General features: G+C 40.3%; 1 protein-coding gene across 4 annotated transcripts in view; it reads right to left on the bottom strand.

Moving 5' to 3' along the window:
• Positions 1 to 12,058, bottom strand: part of SSX2IP (SSX family member 2 interacting protein) — a 45,882-nt gene extending 33,824 nt beyond the window's left edge. For 2 of the 4 annotated variants that reach the window (XM_023208566.2, XM_023208582.2), the window contains exon 1: positions 11,670 to 11,986. The gene's annotated coding sequence lies outside the window, so the exon portion shown is untranslated. Of the gene's footprint in view, positions 1 to 11,669 lie in introns of all 4 variants that reach the window. The other 2 variants (XM_023208575.3, XM_023208556.3) reach the window with 2 other exon arrangements.
• Between the last annotated feature and the right edge of the window lie 2,232 nt (positions 12,059 to 14,290).

Below are 14,290 nucleotides of genomic sequence, written 5' to 3'. Positions count from 1 at the left end.
ACATTTTACCTTTCTGTATCCCCTCCCACTAAACTTAAAGGATGGCATAATCAATGAATATTCAAAAACTGATAACAAATTAACATGTTCATTCTGGCAGGTAGAAGTAGATAAAGGAACAGAGCAATGGAAAAGTAGCAAAAGAAAAGTCAACCCTTTAGAGAAAAGAATTACTCTCAATTCCCATTTGTCTTTTCCTCTTCACTCCCAAATCTCTGCAGCCACAAACTGAAAGAGAGCTCCGCAGAAACACGGTATCCTGATTACAAGATTTCCCTCACAAAGTACACTACTTTAAGTGTTCTTTTCAAACTCACTTGAAATTCAAACTTGAGAAGGTGCAAATGCCTACCTACTCAGAATTCTAAAACAACTGCAGTTAACAGAAAATAATAGCTTTCCATTACACAGGGACATGGTAACTTAACATCATCTGGGCTTCTAAGTATTGCACAGAATTTTTCACAAATAGAGCTAACTAAAGTCTTCGCTAAAATCTCACAATGTTAGAATTACCAGACTGTTGGGTTAAGAAGATAAAACTAAATCTTGTAACATTAGTCCTATCTTACAAATTCAGTCCTAAAATTTAAGAATTATCAGTAATGACTCTTAAAAACTAGACATATTACAATTATTTAAAACTGTAATATCACTTTCAACTATGATTTTGTTATAAAGGAGACTGTAGCTTTGAATTCCATTAGAAATATCTCTGCACCTTAAAATTGTTCAGATGCGCGCATCAGTACAGAAACACATTAAGTCCAACCTCTCAGAAAATCTACTCTTTACGAATTTAAAATCTAAATTATTTCTTCTGAGTGGTGTAATTTCATAGATTATTTTCCATAGAAAAACACTCTTCCTCATAAATTTAAATATACATGAATGGTACGAACTCAAAAACTGATATTAATAATGTGTCTTCCTGATGTTTTGTGGCCAACAGAGGATTTATAGTTGCAAAGTACAGTGCAAACAATGCAAGCCTCAGAGGCCCGGGTCAACAGACTGGGTCATATCTTGACGAAAACACTTATTTCCAAGACTCTCTCTCCAAGATGGCTTCCTCACCTGTTCAAACGGGGTGATGATAATCTACTTGTTAAGATTGTGGGTATTTAACGGAGTAAGAGGTGGAAAACTAAGTACACTATAACTAGGACACAAGATACTGGTTTAATAACACATGTGCCAGGAGCTATTCTAAATGTTTTATGTATATAATTAAATCAATCCTCACAACAACTTCGTTATTTTTTCCCTTTTACAGATAAGGAAATTGTGGCAGAGAGGTTAGGTAATTTGCCCAAGGTCACAGAGCTAGCAAGTGGCAGAGGCAGGATTCCAACCCCCAAGCCCACATTTGTAGAGCCCATTCTCTTAACCATCACATATTGTTGCTTCAGTGGGTGACGGGCTCAAGAAGCAGCATCTCCTACCACCACTCCTTTAACAACCAGTAAAGACAGAACTCAATCTATCTCCCAATTGGGCTCAGACTGCATAAAATCGTGTGAACACACAAATTATGGTACAATAATTCATGTGTATCTCTGGGTTGAGGGATATAATCTCAATGAAGCTCCTGGCCAAAATCTGCCATTAGATAGCTATCCTCAGCTTAGAAAGCAGGGAGCTACATGCTGTTCTTTAAATTCCTTATGTATCTTTGAACTGATCACTGCTGTAGTATGAGAAACAGTACAGAGTTAAAATCCAAAGTTAGACCATCTGGTTCCAAACCCTGGCTTCTACACTTACAGACTAAGTGGCCCTGAACATAAATCTTCTCTGGGCCTCACTTTCCTCATCTGCAAAAGGAGAGTAAAAGCAGTTTACCTCAAAAAATTATGCGGTTACATAGTAAATTTACTTATCAAATTTCTTTAATAATTTTATTAAATAAGCTTATGCATGTAGAGGGCTTAAAAAAAAAGGTCGTGGGTACACAGTAAGTGCTCAATAAATGTTAGCTATTATTAGCTATTTTACTCTTGAAAAGGCTTCCATGATATTTTGTTAATGTAAAAAAGTTACAAAACCATATCTAACATGAGCTTATTTAGTCCTTAGAAAAAAACAAAACAAAACAAGTGTCAGTAGATATGTACAGGTGTAAATTCTGCTCTATAAACACTAAAGTTTTTATAAGGACAGAAAAAATTGCAAGGAAAAACCAACTTAAAAAACAGGGAAAAGGCAAGGGCAGGACTTTCATTGCTTTCTTTATGTACTTCCATGCACAAAAATGTAATTTTTACTTTACTGTCTGTCTTCCAAATTTTCTATAAATGAATGTGTTTTTCATACAAAGAAAAAAGTCTATGTTTTTAAAAGGCAATTATGGTGATGATAAGCAGAGGAAAACGGGGATAAACGGCACCATTCTCAAATGCCAAAACTAACGGTAGAATGGCATGAGTGATAAAAAATTCATAAAATAAAACGGCAAGCAGCCCTGTCAGGCAAAAACTGGTTAGAAAATTATACAAATGTCCTAGAGTTTTTTAAGATAATCAATTATGTAAGGGAAATAGCTCTTTACCAGAGATCAGTAGTTTGTTGTTTTAGAGGGCAATTCCAACAATTAACAAATATTTGAAATGTGTAAATCTTCCCACTAATCAATTATACTTCTAGGCATATAAGAGAGCAAGCATAATATATATTGAGGACATTGTTGAATTTCAGTATTATTTGAAATGGCAAAAACTAGAGACAATCTTAATATCCATCATGGACAAACCGTTAAAAACCAACACATATGGTACAGCCAGTCTATTCTGGGATTATTAAAGATTAAAGCAAATCTGCATGTATAGCACACAAAAAAAGAAGTTACAGGTTAATTAGAACAGTATGATCACCATTTTTTGTTAAATCAAATTACCTATATATATTTAGGGAAAAGTTCTGGAAAAGTTACAAACTGTTACAAATGACACTCCTGGGGATGGAATGATTGGGTATAGGGAGGGGTGGAAGGCCAGGGCTTTCACCTCTTCCACAGTGTATCTTTATATAGCCTGAATGTTTTAGGAGCATGTATTATTCTGTAAAATTTTTAGCGGCAGAGTATTCAAGCACAATTAAATGAGATAATGTGTGAAAGTACTCTTAGCTCAATCCCTGCCCTTGAGTGGAAATCTCAACTAAGACAAATCCCACCAATCAAGTACACTTCTAGCACCTGTTCCACATATGCACACATACCCATGAACAAGGGTAATGCAGTCTTCACTTCTGTGGGAATGTCTGTGGGAACCCGGCCCATCGGGAAGACAGGAAACAGAAATGCAGAGGCCAGACTTTCCCCCAACTATCGTCAAGGGCAAAGCCCTTGGAGTACTGGCAGACCCGGCAAAAGTGGACTCTCCCCCTGGCTTAATGAACAATCCAACCTTGGTAGGAGGAAAGAGGGAAATTTTAACTATTAACACTCTCCTCAAAAACAAATGCTCTTAATCTTTCAACCTTCGATGAATGTAACCCAGAAGGTGCATTTCCGCTTCAAGAGAGCAGCTCACAAAGTTAAACACAGTAGGGACTTAATCTATGTATACCATCTGATATTCCATTACACACTGACTTTTTATTGCTAATGTTTTCATCTGTTTTGGAGTTGGCTGCCAATTAAACTGTTAGTTTTCCAGGGTGCTGTCACTTCAGGGAAGCTGCACAGGGACAGAGTACTGAGAGAGCACTGGACTGAGCAGCATCAGAGGCCACGGTTCTCAGCAACATTTCTATTATGTACTGAGCAACCTTGAACCGGTCATAATTTCTTTGAGTTTCAGTTTCCATATCTGTAAAATTATGAAGTCAAACTAGATGACCTTTAAAGAATTTCCAGTTCTATTCTTTTGATTTTTACATTTCTCATGGGACCCCATATGGAATTGAGTACAGCTATTTATATCAAAATTATTCTTTCTTCACCTTTTGTTTTGTTTTTTTTTGAGACGGAGTCTCGCTCTGTCACCCAGGCTGGAGTGCGATGGTGTGATCTGGCTCACTGCAACCTCTGCCTCCTGGGTTCAAGCTATTCTCCTGCCTCGACCTCCTGAGTAGCTGGGACTACAGGCGCATGCCACCGTACCTGCTAATTTTTGTATTTTTAGTAGAGACGGGATTTCACCATGTTGGCCAGACCGGTCTTAAATTCCTGACCTCATGATCCGCCCACCTCAGCCTCCAAAGTGCTAGGATTAGGCGTGAGCCATTACTTCCTGCCTTTTCTTCACATTTTTATAACAATGTGCAACCCAATGTTTAGCAAATGAGATTCTACCTAATTTTAATAATTTATTAAGCATGCAGCACTTGGAACACTTTTAAGTATTTTATGTGTACGAACTTACTCAGTCTTACAATGATCCAAATACTTTCCCCCATTACAGATAAGGAAACTGAAGCCTGGAGTTTTCTTGACCTAGGACACAGAGCTAGAACATGACAAAGCCAAAATTCAAACCCTGGTAGTCTAGCACATTTAACATTACACCCTACTATCTTTCATATAGGAGAGGGGGAACTATACAATATTCAAGCTGCTTTTTCTTTTTTTAAGTTTTGGGATACATGTGCAGAACATGCAGGTTGTTACATAGGTATACATGTGCCATGGTGGTTTGCTGCATCTATCAACCCATCATCTAGGTTTTAAGCCCTGCATGCATTAGGTATTTGTTCTAATGCTCTTCCTCCCCTCAAGCTGCTTTTTCAAATTGAACAAGTATTCTCTTCTTGACCACCTCACCTGAAACTAAATTACAATCAAATAGTTATGCCAACTGAATAACTGGAATGGGAACTATACAAAAGCAGACAAAATATTAAATTCTGTAAGTAACAATTCAAAAAATTTTTGAAAAATCTAGCAAATATATTGATTGCCAGGCTTTCCCTGCACTGCCATCCCTTCTCTTTGTGCTTCTAGAACACTTAATATGAACTCTATTACAGCACAGATCTGACAGGAATACAATTTCTCTCCCACCACCTCAACTGAGTTCTTGGTTGGCAAGCTTGTCAGCATATTCTTTACACCCCATGTCAGTATTAGGCATCATCACTCATTCAAGGTTGGAGCCCAGTCGAGACTGCTGAACAAATGTCCAAGTCCAAGGACCTATTAGTGTAAGGTTTGCTGCTGTCTTAGTATGATAGACAAGTCAACACTTTGGCCATGCTGCAATTTAGAAGGGCTTACAATCTAATCTTGATTGGTAACAGCTCAGAGAAGGAGCAAGGTGATTCAGGGTATGAATCAAGAGCATGGCAATTTAGAAACTGTGTATCAGTTTCAAATTCTTCCAATGTACACACAGCAATAGCAGCAATCATATTCTTAGTAGAAGATTATTAAGAAAAAAGAAAAAAAGAGTCACTTTTTAGAAGTCTATCAACTTTTAAGGTTAAAAGTCAGCTAAGAAGTCCAAATCAAATTTTTAAATTACTATTTATTGGTATTTCACTTGACAAATAATGAAATGGTAATAACATCTACTAAAGGCACTGGAAATAACAAAGAAACCAAACATAATTAATAAATCTACTCATCATTTTTTTCAATGATTTAGCCCAAATTCAATCATTGGTTATAGTTCTCAGTGTATGACCCTGGGACCAGCAGCATCAATATCACCTGGGAACTTGTTAAAAATGCAAATTATCAAGTTCCGCTCCAGACCTACAGTTCAGAAGCTTTAGAGTGCAAGGACCGAAAAATCAGTGTTTTAGCAGAACCTCCACGTAATTCTGACACAAAGTTTGAGAATCACTGCTGTGTTCTATAGAATGTTATTCAATATAAATTAGCATTCTATTTATGTGCACTTTCAATTAGAGAAAATCAAAAAGGAATTCTTATCTATGGGTCCTACAAAATGGGTTCCAAGAATGATATAAAAGTGTTCTAAAGCACTAAATGGAGGTTGAGAATAACAGGCCTAGGGAATGCCTGGCTAAGCAGCTTATCAAACCTTGGAAGATGGGGGAAACTCTGAAAAACAAATAGTTCATCAGCTGAATATTCATTTATCCTATTAACATACTCTACAACCCAGCAAGTCCACTCCTAGTGAAACCCAAGAGAAACTCTTGCCTATGTATGCCAGGAGGTGTGCACATAAACAGCAGCATTCTTCACAATAGCGAGCAGCACAAGAGTATCACCCTGGAAACAACCCATATACCACCAACAGGAGAATGGATAAATTATGCCATATTCACAAAATGGAATATTATGCAGTAATCAGAAAACTTCAGTGACACATAATACAAATCTCAGTATTATAAAATGAAAAAATGTTCAGAAGATAGGGCATATAACATATACAGTTTTAAATTATGTGATGCAATAAAACTGTAATTTAAAAGACACCAAGGGAATGATGGCTATAGGATTCAGTAAATAGTTGCCTCAGGTGAGGGAAAGAGGAAAAAGAAATGGAGGGGCCCATAGGGTTATGCAGAGGGTTAGGTGGTGCTTATTGTATTATTAAAACTATAAATGCACCAGTTAAACAAATGTGTCATGAGCCAAGGAATATAAACTAATTATTTACACCTGAAGTCCTTTAAAATGCTTTAAATACATATATATAATGTTCCTCAAATATTTCAAACAATTCTAAATTCTACCCAGTTTGACTGTGGAGGCACCAAGAGCCCTGGGTCCTTGGCCTTACTGCCAGCTCAGGGGTTAAAATGTTTTGGGCCCCAAAACCCAAAGCCAATGACCCTGTTCCTTTAAAAGTACAAGAACAGGCAATTTGGGCTCGAGTTTCAGAGGATCTATGAAGCCATCCATTTGCAAAGGATCCACGGATGGCAAGTTAATAACTCCTGTACTAGCTAATTATGTGAAACTGGTAGGATAGAGGCTAATGATGAATTCAAGAGCACCTAATGCATGCCAGATAGGGCTCCATCAGCTGTACCACTTAACCCTCACACTAGCCCAAGGAAGGAGTAAAGATAGCACTGGTTTATTGATGGAAGAAACTGAGGCAACAGATTAGGTAACTTACAGTTACAAACCTGGAAGACAGAAATAAAATCCAGCTATTCAACCTGGAAAGACTAAAAACTAGCTATTTATGATTCCAAAGCCTCACAGGCCTGGTTTCCTCCTGACACTCAACAAATATGCTGAGCAAATGATATCAATTCTCTGAGCCTATCGCCTCATTACAAAACAACCTGGCTAATGATGGGTTGTACTTACAGATTATTTCTATGATGATGGCTTGCTTTTACAGTCTAGATCCTATGCAGGGAGATATTCCTAAAATTTGGCTATAGAATAGAGAATCAAATCGAAGGAGACACCTTTCAGACAGGAAATCACAACCAGGCTACAATTAACAGGCAAATGAAAAGTATATGCAGTGGCTGGAACCCATCTTGAATTTTAAGTATCTACTGGACACTATTTAAGCTCTATATACGATTTTAAAATCGTATTTAGTCCTACAATTCTTTTAGAACAATATTTCTCTACAAATCTCCTCCAAACTTAATGCTCGCAAAATAAGTTCTATTTTTTAGCACCATGGCACAAAAATATATTCTCAGTGCTCACTGTATGCCAAGAACTATACATAATTAAAATTTTTTTTGCTTTTTATCTTATTTATTTATTTTTTTTTACAAAAAGCATACAATACTTTTATAATCTGAAAAAAAACCTTTGACAGATATCATAGTAAACTGGGCAATTAATGGTCAGGAACCAGATGGCTGACTCAGTCAGTGACTGAGGATAGCGAAGAACAGGTAAGAAATAATTCAGAAGTTGGACTGACAGGACATGGTGACAAGTATACAAAAGGAAGGCATTTACTCTCCCATGTAAAAAACCTGTCTTTGGCACCTGACAGATAATAGTGTCATTTAGATAAAGGGAACAGAGCAGTAAGGTTAGTAAAACTGGGTTTGGGCAAATGTGTGGAGATAATGAGCTCTGTGCAGCTTACTGGGTTTGGAGATGCCCTCATGAGACATTCACACAGGGCTAAACTCTAAGCCTAGAACTCACAAGACATCTGAGCACATTTAGATAGATGAAATTCACAAAGAAAAAAGGGGCAGGAGAACGAACTCCGAAGAACATCAACATCAGTAAGTGAAGGAGACCTGGACGCAAGAGATACAAAGAGATGGGAGAACGGACTTCAGGAAAGCCAAGGGAGAAGAGATTTAAAGAGGAAGGGTGATACACAGCAGCAAATGCCATAGAATGGGCAGGTTTTTAATTTAAAAAACGTGTTGGATTTGGTGATTAGTGACTTAATGACAAAGCTGAGGGCTAAAAATGAAAATCAGACTTCAGAAAGATGATCACCAAATAAAAGGAAAATCACTTGTTCAAGAATCCGAGTTTAAAAGAATGTTTCTCTGAATGTACAGGCTTTATTAGATGCTCATGGATAGACTTAACACGACAAAAAAAAATCCTGCCTTTAAAGTCAGTTCTTACTCAATTACAGCATTTTTATATCAAGTAGAACTATTACATGCTCAATAAGTATGAGCTATTTTTCCAGGCACTGTTCTGGATACTAACCTATTTTTCTAATCACACCCCTCCGAAGTAGGTATTGTTATCATCCTTCACAAATGCGACAACCAGGGCACAAGATCACATAGCTAGTAGTATGGTAGATCAAACACAAGATCACATAGCTAGTAATACGGTAGATCAAATGTGACTCAAGAGAATATGAGAAAAGGACATGTGTGAAGCAAGAGTTAAAAGACAAGAACTGTAGTTACGATTGCTCTGAATGTTTAACTGCTTGTAGTTTAATTTCTATTTAAAAACTTATTTTTGCTAATTTGAAAGACTATTTCCTCTCTCATCTCAGAATCCTACATTGCTAGAATCTGACATTTTTATGTTTGACACCCAGATTCTGTACTGCATTATAATTGTGTTATTTCTCCTACTGAATGCAGGTTGCTTGAAAATGGGGAAGTATCTTATTTAATTTGTATCCCTATTCTTCCAGTCTTAAAAGTAGAAGATACTCAAGAAAGCTCTGTTGTATAATTATTTCTGCTTTTCTACAAGTTTCTGAGGGCTTCAGCAAAATATACCTCAAGTCTAATTGCTGTGTGAGACTCCTGTCTTTCAGTTATTATTTGGATTATGCTCAGTACATTTTAGACCACTCAAAATGCTGGTTTTGGTGGAAATATCCTTCTAAAGTAAAAATCAAATATAATTCCCCTTCATAAAACCCTCTGAAGGTTCCCTGAAACCTACTGGTCAATGTTCACAGCACTGTTCTACAGCCTTATTAATATGGCAACTCCACCCTGGTCCAACTCTACCAAGCCACCTGTAACTCCTCAACTGTACACTGCCGCAGAATGCACCAGCTGCTTGATGAACTCCACTTTCTCTGCCAGACACAGCTGAAATTCTCATTCTTTTTGAAAGCCTTCCCATATCTGCTTTTTGTGAGGTTTTTTTGCTCTCTCTCACTATGCTGATAATTTCCAAAATACAAATTCCTCAAGGCAACACTCATCTTTTTAACCTCAGGTCAGGCAAGTAGCAACTTACTAAGCGTTTAATGAATGTTTATTGAAAGAATTATTAAACCGTAATTCAGTAAATCTGCTGGTTCTACATATAACATTGGCCCACAATCAAAAGGCACGAGTCTAGGATGTTTTACATTACTAATAATGAATGGTGCGTTTCTCTATTCTATCTCATCCCATAAACTCATGAATTCAAGATAACTTGTACCTTCACTACTAGCTAACCATATCGCCATTACCAAAGCCACAAAACAAACCCACATCGTATCAAAACCTCTTTGTGTCATGAGCAAATGGTGAAACCAATAAGGCATGTTCACAGCTATTGTAAAAGACATGGGAAAAAAAACTTTAAAATCTTTGAAATCAATCCAACTTAAGCATGTGAAATGAATTAAAATCACACAATTTTGGGGCGGTGTCTTTTCATGCATCTAATTTCTCTAGGTGCATATTACACAGAAGGCACTCAAACGCCTACTTTATGAAACCGGTGTCACGGCCTGCTTTGGCCAAAGAGCAGACTGTCAAGTATTAGGAGATCCCAAGTATATAATCGGACATTGTGCCAGACTTGAGGTCTTTAGCAAACAGTTTCAGCATAACATTTAGCTTTCTCATATATCTGCCTCATTATGTTTAGAACATAATGTGCTTTAACAAGTCTTGTCACAAGGCACAATGTGTTATGAGGAGATCTCCACATTTCATCCTAGAATAACTAAGTCTTCACAGTTATCTTCAAGCTGTCTCACCCATGTTACGTAATCCATGAGCTTTATTATCTTTCCTGTACAGCTGGGGAACGAGAAGGGAAGGAAGGGTACAAAATGACTTGGTCTCAGAGGCTCAGCCAGTCACTGAAAGAGCTTTCGTTTTAACTATCAGTTCCTAACCCTCTTCTCAAAGAACCGTTTTGTTTGAGAAACTTTCATTGACAGCAGGCAAAACAGTGTTAAATTAGCTATTAGCTTTCCTTACTTGTTTAGTGTGAATGAATAACCTAAGCTTCCCAGGCCTGTAGGTTGATAGTTTTAGGAAAAGAGATTTGATGGATCAAGTTTTGCCGACTGGATCCAAATTCATAAATCTACCTCTAACTTCTAAATTTCAAGATAGCTTGACGTAAACTTTAAAGGCATTTTTCTCTCCAAATTTCTAATTTTTTACAAATTTTATTCAGTCTCTTAAATGAGTGAACTCATACCAACCTGTCTAGTTCAGGATCAAACTGTAGGACTACCAGAATTTTCTTCTACCCCACAGTAAGCCAAACCCCCATGAACCATGAAAGCCTCCATGACATCCATCACCCACAGCCAACTCTACAACTTGACTCTAATCTGAATTGTTAGGGAGCCCAGGAAGTTTAAGAAGCCTCCACCCTTACACTTCTAAATCATCCTCTTTTCTAATCATCAACCTATTACAGCGTCCAGAAAAGAGAAATCTCAATTCTCTCAGATTCAAGAACTTTATCAGCGTTGCTAGAAATGGCAGTTTGGCATTTACAACGATAGGTCCTGAAACTGGGAAATAATCTAAAGATTCCCTTATTATACGTGTAGACAGCAAATTATTTAGTACATTCTATGTCCTGGGTCCAAGCGATTTGCCTAACTGGGCAATTAACATATAACATAGGCTCAAAAAATGTGCCGGGAGCTCACAATTCAGTTTACTGTCGTTAACTACAAAATTCTAAACCAAAGTATTTTCATGATAAAATTCTAAACTAAAGTATTTTCACACATGCCTGCTTCTTGGATGATGTAAATTCTTCCCCTAGACTTTTTACTGGACCACTCTCGGGATTCTCCTCCACTGCAGCGGCCACCGGCCACCCAACAACTGGTTCTGAAGACTGCCTCTTGCGGCTGCACGAGCAAATCGCCAAACTCCGCATGCTCCACGGCCGCTGCTGAGACTCTGCAGACCCAAATGGGCCATCCCCTCCTCCCCGACGTCTCCGCGCTGCTCGTCCCCCCACGCCGGGCGCCACCCTCGCTCCATCCCAGGCAGGGTTTGGGGCTCCCCGGGTCAGAGCACTCCGCGGGCGCAGCTCCGCGAACGCCAGCGAGAGCGGTCCAGGGTCCAGCACCTACCTCCCACCACCTCCTCCAGGAGCGGCCAGGGTCGACGCTCGCCCGCACCCTGCAACGGCCCCAACAGCCGCGCGGAGCCTCTCGCCGAGCAGCAGGGCGCTGAGCCAGGTGCAAGCTCTCACCTCGGGCGCCCGCCCCTGGCCGGCGCCCACCCCCGCCCGCCCCTCCCTGGCGGGGCGCGTCACAATCCCCGCCGCGAGGCACGGCCGCTCACCGTCACGGCCCCCGGGAGCGGCGGGGAGTCACCGCTCGGCGTCCTAGCCCGGCTCCCGCAGCCCCGAGGGCCAGCAGCGCCTCCCGCCAGCGGCCCCTCCTCCGCCTCGGGCTCCCGCCTTCCCCGCCCCTTGCAGCCGCCTCCCGGCCTCCGCAGGTTTCCGAGGTTCCCACCCCGCCCCCGCGCGCCGGCGCCGCAGGCCCCGCCGCCTACCATTGGCTCCGCCAGTTGCTAGGCGATGAACAACCGCGGCCTGCATTGGTCCGGTGGGGGCCTCGGGAGTCTCCTCCTCACCTCCAAAAAAACCCGGAGAAAAAGAAGACCTTATCCCTGGAGTCCGCGCGCGCTGCGGGCGCAGCTGCGGCTGCGGCACCTGTTACGCCCTGTGATTCACCCGGCCGTTCCCTACTCCCCGCCCCCTCCTGACGCCTGCAGCGTCCGGGGCCGGGGCTCTGCGGGGACAGGGGTCGTGGCTACTTTAGAGCACGTTTTCCGAGCCCCACTGAACCCCAGCACCCAGCCTAGCAGCAAAAGTGAAGCTTCCAGAAGAGCCACGTGCGTTTGCCAAAGTGGAGAAATAAACAGCCGGCACCTAGAATTAGGTCAGGCCCAAGGGACGGGAGGTTCAAGCGTTGGGAGTCGTGGATGCAAACAATCCAGCCGGGAGAAAGTTACTTGTAAAATTAGGGCGAAGAAATGGATCTGGGCAGAAGACCGCGGGCAAAGGAAAGACTAAGAAATGGCATTCGTGAACTCTCAGTTTATGCAAAAATGTCTTACACCCACTCGACAAAATATGTGAAATGAAAATGTATGCCTGCTGCACCCGTGGCTAGGGTCAGGCTGTCTCCTCCGTGGTTTCATGGCAGCCTAAAATTCACTGGGGAGGAAAAGAGGCCAGAGAAAGAATCAGATGGAGAAATCACAGGCATATGGGTTACACACAAAGATGTACTTTGATTTTTGTTTTGTTTAGTTTTGGTGAAGCCAAGGGATTTATTCAAAAGGCGAAAAACAGGTTTGGTATTTTAAGGAGGCTCCTGAGAGCACTTTGAAACCAAAACAGTATGAGTGAAGTAGATACTAACACTGAAAAACAAGAGCGGGAGGAATGTCCGCCTGCCAGTTTGCATGCACGTATCCCCAATCCTGGATGAAAGATCAAGGCCAGAAAAAGCAGAAGAAGTACGCCACGGTGACAACTTCAGGGCCCAACGAAATTCTCTTCTTTTCCTTTGGCCTGAGCAATCAGAGGCCCGACTAGCTGCTATTGAGCCCAGGTGGCCTTACCATTAACAGTTATATTTTTAGAAGGTTTGAGCCACGCTTAGTTGAGCTCTGGGAAGTTTAGCTCCGACTTCAGCAACCCCAGGGAGGAATAAGATGTGCCTGAATAAACCAGCCGTCTCAATCTTTTGGTCTCAAGACCGCTTTCCACTTGTAAAATTATTGAGGCCCCAAGAACTTTTGTTTATGTGGGCTACAGCTATTGATATTAAAACAAATTTTTAAAAAGTTATTTTTAAAAATAAAAATGTCAAATAGCACATTTTCATGAAAAAAACTGTATTTTCAAAAAATTAGTAAAAAGAATGGTGTTACTTTAAAATTTTGCCCATATCTTTAATGTCTTGCTTAATAGAAGGCATTTGGATTTTCATATCTGTTTGTGCATTCAATCTGTTGTGCTATTTCAGGTAGCCTCTGGAAAACTCAACTGTGCACTCATAATGAGAGTGAAAAAGGCAAATAATGTCTTAGTATTATAATAAAAATAGTTTTGACTTTGCAGACTCCATGGAAGGTTCTTGGAAACTTGCCTCCCCAAGGTTCAGTTTAAGAACCACTGGTCTAAACCTCTTGGTACTCTGTCCCTCTTTGTCAACCAATAACTGGTTGAGGAGCTAAAAATATGACCTAATTCTGTTCAGTCCATAAAGGGGAGTGGGGGATGATGAGCTTCAGGGAAAGGATTTTATCCTGACAACCTAAGGACAAGTTTTTTCCTTACTTCTTGCCTTGAACATCTTCCAGTGAGCCAGACATGTTTGGAGCTGTGGCAACGTATTATGCAACCACGAGAGAAAAGCAAGAAAAATACATGCGTACCTTGTTTTATACTTCAGTTTATTGCACTTCACAGGTACTGTGTTTTTTTAATAAATGAAAGGTTTGTTGCTCAACCCTGCATTGAGCCAAGTTTAGTGGCACCATTTTTTCTAAGAGCATGTGCTCACTTGGTGTCTCTGTCACATTTTGGTAATTTTTGAAATATTTCAGACTTTTCCGTTACATATGCTATGGTGATCTATGATGTCACTATTGTATTGTTTTGGGATGCCGCAAACTGTACCCTTATAAGACAGCCAATTCAATGTGTGTGTTGACTGCTCCACTGACTGGCTGA

Source organism: Piliocolobus tephrosceles, chromosome 1, assembly GCF_002776525.5.
Source record: "Piliocolobus tephrosceles isolate RC106 chromosome 1, ASM277652v3, whole genome shotgun sequence".
Taxonomy (NCBI): Eukaryota; Metazoa; Chordata; class Mammalia; order Primates; family Cercopithecidae; genus Piliocolobus; species Piliocolobus tephrosceles.
The sequence above is the reverse complement of the archived record's forward strand: the minus strand, read 5'-3'. Positions and strand labels throughout refer to the sequence as shown.